Genomic DNA, 13,176 nt, shown 5'->3' with positions numbered 1-13,176 from the left:
CCATCCAACCCACTCAGGTTTATCAGAAAGGAGACCAAATCTCTGCTGTTCCAAGTTCACGCTGGGCTCTGAGCTTGTCAATACCTCCCACTGGGACACAGTGCTCTGCTGTTCTGTGTTTCCAGCTGCCACGATGCTGAGTTGTAATTATGTTTTGCTTTCCTTGTAAAAAGAAAAAAAAGAAAAAAGAAATGTTTTGCTTTTTTCCCCTGTGAGAGTTCCTGTGCTGTCTGTTGCTTGCTTTTGCATTTCCACTGTATTGTACTGTTTCTCCTTTCTGCAAAATGGTGCTAATTGCTGACTGAGCTCCTGTTTCTCTGATGCTTCGCACACCAATCACCTGCTTCTCCATTGCCTGGTGTCCAGACCTGGCACCCGTGAATTCCACAAACTCTTGCCTCTTGGAGGCAGATAGGAAGTGTCTAATTAATATTTTGTGGCCTGGGTTTGGTTGCATATCACGGATTGTCTCTTGTAATCATGTTGAGCACACCTCCTTGTGGTGCTTTTTCATTGTTGCTGTTCTGATGAGAGTCACACAAACACACACACACACACACACAAATTAATGTATAGCCAATTGATTGTGACGTGCTTGTGATCTTTGCTTGCTCAAAGGGTTCTTTTTCCAACGATAAATAAATGCTAAAGACAAATACCACCTCCTTGAGCTTGTTTTCTCAATAAGAAGCAAAGCTGAGTGAAAGAAATGCCCTTCCAGCTGCCATCAGGCTGGTGGTGCTCAGCCCTGCCCCTTCCGTGCCTGCCAAGGCACAGCCTGACCCCTCAGGGTGGCTGCTGACCTCACACAGCCTGCAGCACTACAGGGACACTGAAGTCACTCGGTTGGAGCAGTTTGGTTTTGTTTTCTGTGTAATGTCTCTGGGCAGAGGTCTGTGCAGTGAGAGCCCTGCGTGCCCTGCTCATGCCCACCTTGCCCTGGCTCAGGGAGCAAGGTCAGACCCTGTGGAGAGCTGGAGGGAGGGGAAGTGATGTGGATGAGGTGACTTAATTACAAACCCTTTCCAATGTTAATTACATTTTTCCAACTGCCTACAGGTTTGCTTTTCTCTCCTAACCAAACCTGAGCAGCCTGGGCTAGTGGAAGGTGTCCCTGCCCATGGCAGGGGATGGAATCAGATGAGCTTTGAGGTCCCTTCCAACCCAAACCATTCTGGGATTCTGTGAAAACAATGTGAAAGGCCCAAAAGAGGGGGCAAGGGGCTGTAAATCCTCACTGAAAGGAGGTGGCAGGTTCTTGGGCTGAGCATTTTCAGAGCCTGTGGAAATGCAAAGCACAGATTTTATATTAATGAAAGTCCTGGATATGTGGAGAAAATGATGGTTGTGAAAAACCAGTGCTGGGGGCACAATTATATGTTAAATGGTGACCCTACTATTTTTTTCTTTTAATCAGCCTGCAATTTTAATTTTTAATCATATTTTCTCTTAATGGATACTCCCATAAAACCCCCCCCAAACCCGAAGAAAATGATTGTATTTTTTAACAATCTGGTCTAATGAAAGGTGTCCTATGGTAGGGGGTTTGGAACTAGATGGTCTTTAAAGGTCTGTGACTGAGATCTCTTCTTTACCATAGCTCTGTTGACCTCCCTGGAGCACCAACCCTTTTCTGCCTTACTGTTTGCTGGGTGCTATTTCACATCCTGCCTGGTTCACAGATCACTTCCTGAATTTATGCCATCTGTGACCACATGCTGATGACAGTGCTGCTTTCTGATGTCCTGCTGTGTCCTCCTGCCTTCCTCTCCCTTCCCCACCAGCTCCATCCATCCATCAATCACACATACCTATGTGATCTTGGAAGGGTTTCAGCCAGGCTGTAGGTCAGGGGATTTATCACAGCTGGTATTGGAGAAAATGGTCACTTTTAAAAGATTGGTCATTCTTGGGGCTTGTCTGTAACAATCCATGACAGCCAACAAAATGTTTCTGCCATGACACAGAGGTCTGAGGTCTTTCCCGTGCTGCAGCATGGATGGGGAACCCACCTGCTCCCACCCTGATTGTCAGTGTTGGGGTCTGGGCGAGGGGGCAGGGAGGGGAGACAAATTTGAAGAGTCAAGTCATCTTCTCAAACTCTTAATAGTAGAGCATCTTAGAGGTCTTTGCCAACCTAAATAATTCTGTGACCAGAGAGTGGCTTTGCAGAGGTGTCACCCTGCCTGCCATGAGCAGCCCCACAAGGGGTGGCCTTCCAGTTCTGATGAGTTGCACACACCTGGGATCCTTGTGCATGGGTGGATGAAGAAGTTCCCCCCATCCTTCCATTCCAGCTTGGGCACAGGACTGAGATTTAACAGTTTTGACACTTCCAAATCTCTGAGCTTCCTTTGAAAACCTCAGTGATCATCATTACATCCCTGACTGGTAAAAGGATGTTTCATCAGCTGACATGTCAGCCCTTATACAAATGCAGCCTTCTGTGTCATAATAGTCTTTGGATTCAGGGTTTATTTAAAGATGTGTCAGTGCAGGAGAGGAAGGGACTTCTAAGAAGATGTCTCTGTCATAACTTGTAACTCCCAACATCCAAGGAATAACTACCATCCCCAACAGTGACATCAGCTCAAGAAGAGGAGCCATGCAGGAGGAGGAAATTCTCCAATATGAACACGGTGATGTGGATGTGCTCAGAGTATCTTTTCCACAGCTGGAAAATACTGTGATGTTCAGACATGGCCTTCAGCTCTCCCTGGTTCCAGCAGTGTCATGGTGAGTTTGATCCAGACGGGGAATTGTCCCCTCACTATTCATGGGAGCTTTCTGGGTTGGGAACAATCCCAATAATGGCACTGGGACTGCTCCCAGGCTTGGGGGTGTGGGATGGGGTGACACAGCTCTGAGCACCTCGGGACTGGTGGTCTGTCTGGATCTCTGAGTTGCTTGTGAACACTCTTTGTTTGTGTTGCAGGGGCCCCAGGGAACAGCTCCCTGATCCTGACTGATGTGGAGAAGATGGCAAGGATCCCTCCCTGCAGGCAGTGGCTCCAGGGAGGCCAAGGACCAGTGCCAGAAACACGATGGATGAGGAGCAGTGACAGATCACAGTGATGTGTGAGAGCCCTGAGGAATGAGAACTCTGCCTTCATTGTGTTCAGTGGTGTGAGACATGGAAAGGGGAAGCATTTCTGGACCCTCCTTGTTGTCCTCTGCCCACCCTAACCCAGCCTGTGGCATGCAGCAACCCCGAGCCCCTGAGCAAAGCTGGGTCATCCTTGTCTTCTTGGGATGACCTGCATGTCCTGCCTGGCTCTGAGGGAGGTCTGGGGCACAGCAGTGGGTGAGGAGCACCATGCATGGCACAGGGTGGAGGGGATCTCATCATGCAGTGGGTGGCACATCAGTTTATCTTTATGAGTTACGCAGCACGCAGGAGAACATGAAGGTGCCAGTACAAGATAGTCAGGATAGGAAAATCTTGAGAGTAGCCTCTAGCCATTGCACTGACCTGCTCCTTGGACTGGTTCACATTTAGTACCCAATTGAAGACAAGTTCAACTGTGGCCACCTTGTTTAGAGCCAAGGGATTTGCCCAGAGAAGCTGTGGCTGCCCCATCCCTGAGAGTGTCCAAGGCCAGGCTGGACAGGGCTTGAAGCAATCTGGGATAGTGGAAGGTATCCCTGTCCATGGCAGGGGGTTTAAAACGAGATGATCTTTAAGATCCTTCCAGCCCAAACTCTTCTGTTCTGATTTCCTGCCTGGGCGTGGCTCGGAACAGATTCAGGTGAGTGAGGGGTGGGAACAGATTCAGGTGAGTGAGGGGCGGGTCAGGTTCGTTAGCAGGTGCTGGGGAGGCTGTATAAGAGCCTGCCACAGGAGTGGGCAAGCAGGGGTGTGGCTGGGGTAGCAGGTAGGGTATAGCCAGCTTTTGTAGGTGAGTTTGTTGTTTGGTTTTTTCCTGGATTGGGGTGGGGGGGAGTGGGGGATGGTTTCTTGAGGTTTTTTTGTTGTTTGTTTTTTTGGGGTTTTTTCTCTTCCTCTCTCTCCCCAACTTATCTAAAGCTAGGAATGGTTTCCAGAAAAATGAGAGCCATTGCTGCTGTTAATATAAGGAGTGTGTTTACACAGACACTACCCTCCAAGACTGATGCAGCCACCCAGGCCTCTGGCTGTGCAGAGTGTCTGAGCCTGGCATTGGTACCAGAGAATGGTATGGGAGGCACCTGTGTACAATGTGAGCAGGTCAATGACTTGCTGTGCCTGGTGGCAGAGCTTAAGGAAGGGGTAGAGGGACTAAGGTGTATTAGGGAGAGTGAAAAGGAAATTGACTGGTGGAGTCAAACCTTTTGACCCCTAAGGGAGTCCAACCAGAGGTAGCAAAGCCCTGCCCCTCCTGCCATAAGTCAGATGGAGCAGACCAGATTGATGGGGGGGAACGGAAACAGGTTGGAGAGGTAAAAGAACCCTCTGTCAAACCCCATCACCACCCTGGGTGCCCTTAAGGAATAGATATGAGGTCCTGGACCCAGAAAGTCAGAGAACAGCCAAGAAGATTTGTCTGGAGAGCCTCCTGGCTCGACACCATCTACAAGACAGATTACAACTGCAGCTATAAGGGTAAAAAGAAGGGTGGTTGTAGTCAGTGACTCCCTTCCGAGGGGAACAGAGAGCCCTGTATGTTGCCCAGACCCATCCCACAGAGAGGTCTATTGCCTTCCAGGGGCCAGTGTGAGGGATATTGGTAGGAGGCTTCCTGAGCTAATTCAGTCCTCAGGCTATTATCACCTGTTAGTATTCCAAGCTGGCAGTGAGGACATTAATGGAAGAAGTGCTAGGATGATTAAAAAAGACTTTAAAGCACTGGGTCGGTCAGTTTATGGGACAGGAGCACAGGTGATATTTGCCTCAGTTCCTATGAGGTCTTTTCTAACCCAGTCGATTCTATGATTTATCAGCAGGGACACAAGCCAGCAAGGCACTTGTAACTTAATGGCACAGGTCATGCTTTGGAGCCACAGGACAGTGCATGTCCTTGCTCTGCTCCCTCCCCTCTCCCCAGGTTCCATTGCTGATCAGACATCCCTGTTGGCTCCTGCCCTTGCAGTCTGCAATGCCCTCACCCCCTGCCAGACCCACTTGCCCACCATGCTGCTGTTCCTTCTTGCCTTCATTTTCCCTCCATCCTCCCTGCCAGCTCTTCCCTGCCTGTCCCACAGCTGCTTCTCCAACCCTTCGCTTTCTCCCACATTTCCCCTCCATGTCATCCTGAATTCCCAGTTCCACCAGGAGCCCCGTCTTTCCTGTCCCCCCCAGTTACTGTCTCCTGTCTGTGTGTCTCAGACTGTAAGCCTTTCTCTCTGCCTGTACTGTGTGAGCTCACTCACTGCTTGGAATAAATGATGCCTCACCCACCGACTGCCCCTTCTCTCTCTCCTTTCTTGGTGTGGCTTCACTGGATGTGTCTGCAGGTGCATTGTGTGTCTGTGCCTATGACCACTCGAGCAGTTGGCCTCACTGCTGTGTCTCTCTGTGGTCTTTTGGGATGACTCTGCTTTTGTCCTCTGGTACCTTTGTTTCTCTTTTTTGCAGCCACAGGAACAAGCTTTGGTAGCAATGTAGGAGCCCAGCACGCTCAGCACTGCTTGACCTTCTGTCCCTTCCATTCTGGTGCACCTGATAGAGGCTGGCCCTTCTCCAGCTTCCTGCAGAGGTGCCCTGTGCTGCCAGGTGGCTCAACAAATGCAGCAGGCGAGGAGGATGAAGGAGAGCTCCTCTTGTAGCCCAAAGCAGAAGCAGCTGATGGTAAAGGAATGTCACTGCTGTGGAACAGTGGGCACAAGTATGCTGGTGGAAGTCCAAGCAGATGCACCTCTCAGGGGAAGCAGCAGAAGCTGGCTTGGCATGTTGCAGGGATGGATGCCCAGAGGCTTCTTGTGGCTCAGAAGGTGCCCTGAACATCTGCTTCTTGCATCCCAGCCCAGGACTAGATGTGCTGCTGAGGTCCCCAGCTGACCTTGGGGGTCCACTGAAGACTTCTGAGATTAGATTTGTGCCAGAAGAGCTCTGTAAGGTCTTCTCTCTGTACTTCTTGCAGGTGGATGTTGGTTTGAACTCTAAAGGGCTGAGCTCCTTGTTGCTCACCCACATATTGCACAGCCAGGCACTTTCTCCTCCTTCAGACTTTGCTGGCCCCAAACTGGTGCTCATTTCCAGGTCTGACCCAAGCTGTGCAATGGCAGCAACCCCTCTGCTCGCAGAGGGGCAGAGCAAGGCTGGAATTCTGCATTGCCCTCCCAGCTCCCTCCTCCCAAGGCTGGTACCCGGGGCCAGACCTGGCTGTGCAGCCCTGCAGAGAGCAGCCAAGGCTCTTCCCTGCTGTGCATCCCCTGGTGTCCCTGGAGAATATAGTGTAATTGCCTCCCCTTCCCACTCCTGCCAGTTTAAAGCAGGCTTGGAATGAGCTTTACTGGGATGGACAATCACACAATTGTCTGTATTCAATGCCAACAAAAAGGAAGCCAAGGGATGGTGCTGGGACTGGGGCATGGTCCTGCCCCATGTGCCTCTCCTGCAGGGGTGGTTGGACTCTGTGTTTGGGTTGGACTGGTTCCATGGCCCAAGGAGGTTGCCACCAGCCACTGCTCTCCTGACTGTGGTGTCAGCACCTCCTTCCCTGCTCTAACCTGGAGCCATTCCCTGCACAAAGACAATGTCAGGCTGGGGGATGGACAGCGGTCTCCACAGTCCCTTCATGCAATCACTGTGTAAAACTGCCCATTTTAAAGCAAAGCACTTTTCTCTTGCCTCTCCATCTGCTTTCTGCCTTTCTGCTGCCTCACAGATCCCTCCCCATCCATCACACCTCTCTCCTCATCCCTGGAGTTCCTCCTTCTCTTTCCTAATGAAGATTGATTCCCTTGTTCCCTGCAGGTTTTTCCTTCCCCATTCCTCCCTCTGTGCTTCCACAGGACCCAGACTTCCCTCCAGCATGTGGTAGCTCAGGACCAGAGCTGGCTCCAGAGCTGATCCTAGCAGGCATCCAACGCCTGGATGCAGCAATCCTCACCTCCTGGTGTCTCCTGGGGGCATGGAAGAGGAGGGGTGCTCTCAGAGTGGGGTTAGCCTATGTAAGCTGGGCTTGTTTTCCTGCCTAGGTTGTTTGAGCAGGGGCCAGGTCCTTGCTGAGCAGCATAAGAGCTCAGGTCCCCTGGGATGGGGCTTTTACCACCCACCTGAGGGAAATGAGCAGCTTCTTTGGGAGACACTTGGACAGCAAGGTGCTTTTCCTTGCAGGTTATAATCAATTGGCAACCATTTTTTGTAACTGATGGTGGGCATGATCCTGGTCACAGCTGAGCCAAGGGCTGCTCAAACTCTAGAGCCTCCCAGTTTTGTGGACATCCATGGGTTTTGAAGCAGTTCCTTTCAGGAACCAGGACCAGACTCAGCAGCAGCCTGAGGACATAGCAAACATGTGCTTGGGGGGCACTGCAGGGCCACAGGGCACATTCCAGCCCTGGGGTGGCAGTTTGTTGTCATGTGCTGCTGATTGCTCTGACAGCTTTGCAATGATACTCTTTCTCTGCTTCCAGGACCTCTGAAAAACACACTGGTGCTACAGAGCAAGAGCCAAGTACCTTAGTGCAGGAGCAACCCACATGAAGGTGGAAGTCCCTTCTGAGCGGCTGCTGGAGCAAACGTGTAGTCTGCATGAAACGTGTATGGCCTGGTGGCACCCAATAAAGCTGATGAGCAGAGCTGAATGATGGCTTCTCTTGTCTCTCCAGCACTGAGGGGTTATGTCACCAGGGTCTGTGTGATGCACTTAGCATGTCTGTGCCTTGGTTTATGTACAGTAAAGTCAGAAATTCAAATGGGTTCAGTTCTCCCTTTATTCCTGTGAAACAGCACTGGGTTCAGTGGTCTCTTGCCAGTATCTAATCTAAATAGACTCAGTCTGCACTCACTGCCCCTTGTCCTCTCACTGCAGTTCCTGATGAACAGTCCCTCTCCAGCTTCCCTGTAGCCCCTTCAGATACTGGAAGGTGCTGTGAGGTCTCCACACAACCTTCTCTTTTCCAGGCTTGAAAGCCCCAGCTCTTCCAGCCTGTCTTACAGGGAAGGTGCTCTAGTCCCTTACCAGATGCTGGACAAGACACCAAAACTTGCTGGCAAATTAGTGTTTCTTCTCAGCATATTTTATAACAAATGTTTAACTCAAAAATTGTGAAGCACTAACTGGAAATGTTGTAGGAAGAGTTCAGCTGGCCCAGGGTTGGTTGTTCTGTATGCCCATATTTTCTGGATGAGGCTCTCTGTGTCTGTGAGGTTGGACTCAATTATCTTGAAGGTCCCTTCCAACTGTAATGATCCTATGACTGTAAAGGATGCATGTGGCATCCCTCATTAAAGGGATGAAATGCAGAGGAATATTTGCCACAATGTAGTTTGCACAAGGCAAGAGGAAATTGGAGTAAATCCAGTCACTGAACAATTGCAAAGCACCTCTGAGAAGATGTGAATAGTAGCTAATGAAATATTCAGTACAAAGGGCTGGAGATTACACGTCTATGAATAATTGCCTTGCTCGGTAGCTGAAGGGTCCTTGTTACACATGATTAAGTAATTAACTTTTTTATATAATTACCATGATTATACCATTATTAGAGAGGAGACCAGACCAAAGCTCCAACACTAGATATTGGTTGCCTGCAGTGAGAAGACATTCCCTGTGTCCTGTCCCTCCATCCCTTTGTCCCCAGTCCCTCTCCAGCTCTCCTGGAGCCCCTTTAGGCACTGCAAGGGGCTCTCGGGTCTCTCCAGACCCTTCTCCTCTCCAGGTGACACCCCACCCCACCCCCCCTAGCTCTCCCAGTCCAAAGGGGCTCCAGCCCTGGGGCATCTCTGGGGCCTCCTCTGGACTCTCCAGCAGCTCCATGTCCTTGTGCTGTTGTTGCCCAGGGCTGGGGCAGCTCTGCAGGGTGAGGGGGCTCACCTGAGGGGCAGAATGCCCTCCTCCCTCCCCTGCTGTGGGATCAGCCCAGCATCACCTTCTTCTCACCTCAACATTTTCCTTTTGCCACAAGCTGGAATATACTGTTTGTTAAGAAAAACCAACCTTTTCTGTGTTCTGGCAGATTCTGTTTCCATTGCTAATATTCCTCTCCCCCTCCCCTTGTGGCAGCTGCTATCCTCAACCTCCTGCTTCCTTCCATTTCTTCTTCCATTTAGCTTTTTTCCCCACATAATATGCCCTACTCAGGTTCCTCCTACTCTCAGAAATAATCGAGTTAGTTCACTGCCCAGACAATTTCCTGCCATGCTTTTCTTTTTAAGATTGCAAAGTCTTTGCAGCTGAAAGTTTCCCTAATTTTGTGCTCTGCACAAAAATCTTGGTCTTATCCTGAGGTATTACTGTAATTGATGTGATTAATAGGAATTATCCTCCCACCAGCAAGCTTAATTCCATGCTGCTGAATTTTGCATGCCTGCTTTTATCTGTGCTGTACGTGGCACATCCTTCCAGCCCCAGTGGTGCTTTCTGTCAGGAGCAAATATGTAAGGCTGAGGGAGAGGAGGGAATCTCCCAAGCAAGAAAAACCAGGGCTGGAATAGGAGCAACAGAGCAGAACAGAAGTTTAGAGCAAGGAAATGATAAATTAATACAATGGAGGGAAATCAAGGCAGGAGGCAAAGTTCTCTGTTCCCCCCTCCAGGAGCTGGGTGGTAACACTGGTGCCTAGAGAAGAGGAGCAGCAGTACTGGAAACTAAAGGAGAAGAAAGTGCTCAGGAGTGTGTCTCAGGCTGGGTTTCACCCTTGGTAGGTCCCAGATCTTAGGGCTCTAAGGACATGTGCTGATTTTTCATGGAAAACATTGCCCATGGGTGAGGAGATGTGTAAAGTTCCCAGGAGATGCTTTGCCCACCAGCCGCACTGAGAGCAGGGACAGGGATTAATGGTGCAAAGCTCCTTATCTGAGGGGGTATTTCCATTTAATGAGGCAGCACTGGAGGAGCTCAGTGGGTGGGAAGAGCTCCCAAACACATCCATCCCAGACCAGGGCAGAACAGAGGGATTCCTTAGGATTTGAGGCCAACAGCATCTGTGGTGTAAAGTGGCCAAAAGTGCAGGAATTGTTGAGTCTGCCCTTCTGGTTTATGGGTTACATCCTCAGAAGGTATAAATGCCACAACTCCTTGCTGATTTACACCAGCCAAGGTCTGTCCAAATGGCACAGAACATCCAACAGCAATTCTAACACTGGGAATAACCCGTTGGGCTGGTTCCTCCCCCCAGCAGTGGTTTCTAGATGACTTATGCTCCCTTGTTTCCTCCAGGCTGTTATAAATCCTGACCTGAATTCTTTAACCCCCATTCACTCCCCCTTTCCTCCATTGTCTTTTTTGTTTCCTTTCCCTTGGTGTGCTTGTCTCCCACTCTGTCATTCCACTCACTTCATTTCTCCCTCTCCCCTCATGCATCTTTCATAGTTTACCCCTCTTTGCTCTGGCAAGGGGCAGGTTTGCCTATTTGGTGGCAGTCAATGTTTGTGACATATCTAGGTTACTGTCAGGACTCCTTCCCTGTGTAAAATGTCTTTCATGTTTTATGACTCTGCTTTAATAATTTATCCCCCATCCAAGATGTATAATGAAATCACCATCCTGAAATGGCTTTTCCATGTTGAGGTAATGGAACAGGGACGGGCTGGAAGGTATTATTCCCACATGGTATTTTGCTGCAAGATAAGCCACAAGTTTCAGGGGAAGGGGAAAGCTGAAATAGCTGAGAAGATGCTTTTGTTTGGGGTCTTGATTAGAAGAGAAAGGAAAGGACCCACATTTATCTTGTCCTACAGTGGAAAAATCAAGAGGCTAAGAAGAAAATTGTCTCTATGCCAGTCAAAGCAGAACACTCATGAGCCATCACAATATGCACTGGTGGCCTTTGTCTCAGGGCTAAGCAGCATGGAGATGGACCACCAGAACGACCCAAAACATCTGAAGCCTAAGGATGTTAGTATATTTTGTAGATTTTTGAGATTAAATAACTTACATAGATTCTCCTGGGTTGTTCACATCTTAGGTGAGTTACCAAAGCTCTTTCTCACAGATTCGTGAGCTTTCTCATGCCCTGCCAAGGCCATGGTGTTTGTGAGAAACCACCTGTAGACAGTGTGAAGACAAAACACAACAAGAAGGCCTGGAGGTCCTGGAAGATCTCCAAAGGGCAGTTCTGAGGACCCCTATGGGTGGGGCACAGAGGGAAATGAAGTTCATGGTTGGTTATCGATATCTCATATGTTAATTTCTGAAGAAGTTATGAAAGCCGTGACATCCCTGGTCATGGGGTGCATGACTGTGTGCCTGTGTGCCTGTCTGTGTGCCTGTCTGTGTGCGTGTGTGTGTGCATGTCTGTACACATGTCTGTGTGCCTGTCTGTGTGCCTGTCTGTGTGCCTGTGTGTGTGCCTGTCTGTGTGCATGTCTGTGTGCATGTCTGTGTGCCTATGTGTGTGCCTGTCTGTGTGCCTGTCTGTGTGCGTGTCTATGTGCATGTCTGTGTGCGTGTCTGTGTGCGTGTCTGTGTGCCTGTCTGTGTGCGTGCCTGTCTGTGTGCATGTCTGTGTGCCTGTCTGTGTGCATGCATGTCTGTGTGCGTGTCTGTGTGCGTGTCTGTGTGCCTGTCTGTGTGCGTGCCTGTCTGTGTGCATGCATGTCTGTGTGCATGTCTGTGTGCCTGTCTGTGTGCATGCATGTCTGTGTGCGTGTCTGTGTGCGTGTCTGTGTGCATGTCTGTGTGCCTGTCTGTGTGCATGCATGTCTGTGTGCATGTCTGTGTGCCTGTCTGTGTGCATGCATGTCTGTGTGCGTGTCTGTGTGCGTGTCTGTGTGCATGTCTGTGTGCCTGTCTGTGTGCATGCATGTCTGTGTGCATGTCTGTGTGCGTGTCTGTGTGCATGTCTGTGTGCCTGTCTGTGTGCATGCATGTCTGTGTGCATGTCTGTGTGCCTGTCTGTGTGCCTGTCTGTGTGCATGCATGTCTGTGTGCATGTCTGTGTGCATGTCTGTACACATGTCTGTGTGCCTGTCTGTGTGCCTGTCTGTGTGCCTGTCTGTGTGCATGCATGTCTGTGTGCCTGTCTGTGTGCCTGTCTGTGTGCCTGTCAGTGTACATGTCTGTGTGCCTGTCTGTGTGCATGTCTGTGTGCATGTCTGTGTGCGTGTCTGTGTGCGTGTCTGTGTGCCTGTCTGTGTGCCTGTCTGTGTGCATGTCAGTGTGCAGGTCTGTGTGCAGGTCTGTGTACACATGTGGGCCGGTGCATGTGTGTTGCAGACCTTCTGGTGTGCACCTTGAAAGCTTTCACTAAAGATATACCATCTACCTTTCTCCATTAATATTGTTTCTGAGTGTCTATTTCCAGAGGAATTTGGGCATCAGGCAACAGTTTTGTGCATCGGCCAGGAAATCAGAGTTGACAAGTTGGCTTCTCTCGATAAAGAAACTTCCATTAAAAGGGATTCTTCGGCTGGCACTTCAAAGAGAACTCATTTGTATTGACTGGAAGCGTACATGGCTGCAACTTCAAGGACTCATGACTTGTGCGGGAGGTAAGAGAAAAGTTTTCAACCTATTAAGGTTTTAGCTAGCTCTTGGAAATCTGTGCAGACAGAGCAGGTCCTCGAGGGGCAGATCGGGCAGCTGAGTTGGGCAAAAATTGTTTGTTTATCCCTGATCTAAAGTTGAGGGCGAAGAGCCTCAAGTTGCTTTGTGAATTCTGTTCTTTCCCTTGTTTCTGTATCTGCATACTGTTCTTATCTTGTGATTCGCGCTGTAATTGGCAAAAGTGGCAACTGTCCAATTTGCATCTGGCCCAGTAGGTTTTGGTAGGAGCCCAAACCTGGAGTTTCCCCAAGCCACTCCATTCACAAAGACAAGTGTGTACCTCTCAGAGCAACTATAAAGTGGTTACATGGAGCTGGAAAGGGAGCAGGAGGGAAGGAAGCCTCTCCTCCTCTCCAGTGGAGTATGTGGTGCTGCTGTGTTATTGTTTTCCATTTGAAATACGGAATCGTGGCAGTCAAATCAAGGGATCCCTAAAGATTCACATCTTGGGGTAATATTAAAACACCGGAACTATCTTGCTGGCCCAGAAATGGAACTTAACAAGTGAGAGCTATTTAGACTAAGCAGTCTTCACTGGCCAGCC

This window comes from Pithys albifrons, chromosome 1, assembly GCF_047495875.1.
Source record: "Pithys albifrons albifrons isolate INPA30051 chromosome 1, PitAlb_v1, whole genome shotgun sequence".
Lineage (NCBI taxonomy): Eukaryota > Metazoa > Chordata > Aves > Passeriformes > Thamnophilidae > Pithys > Pithys albifrons.
The sequence above is the reverse complement of the archived record's forward strand: the minus strand, read 5'-3'. Positions refer to the sequence as shown.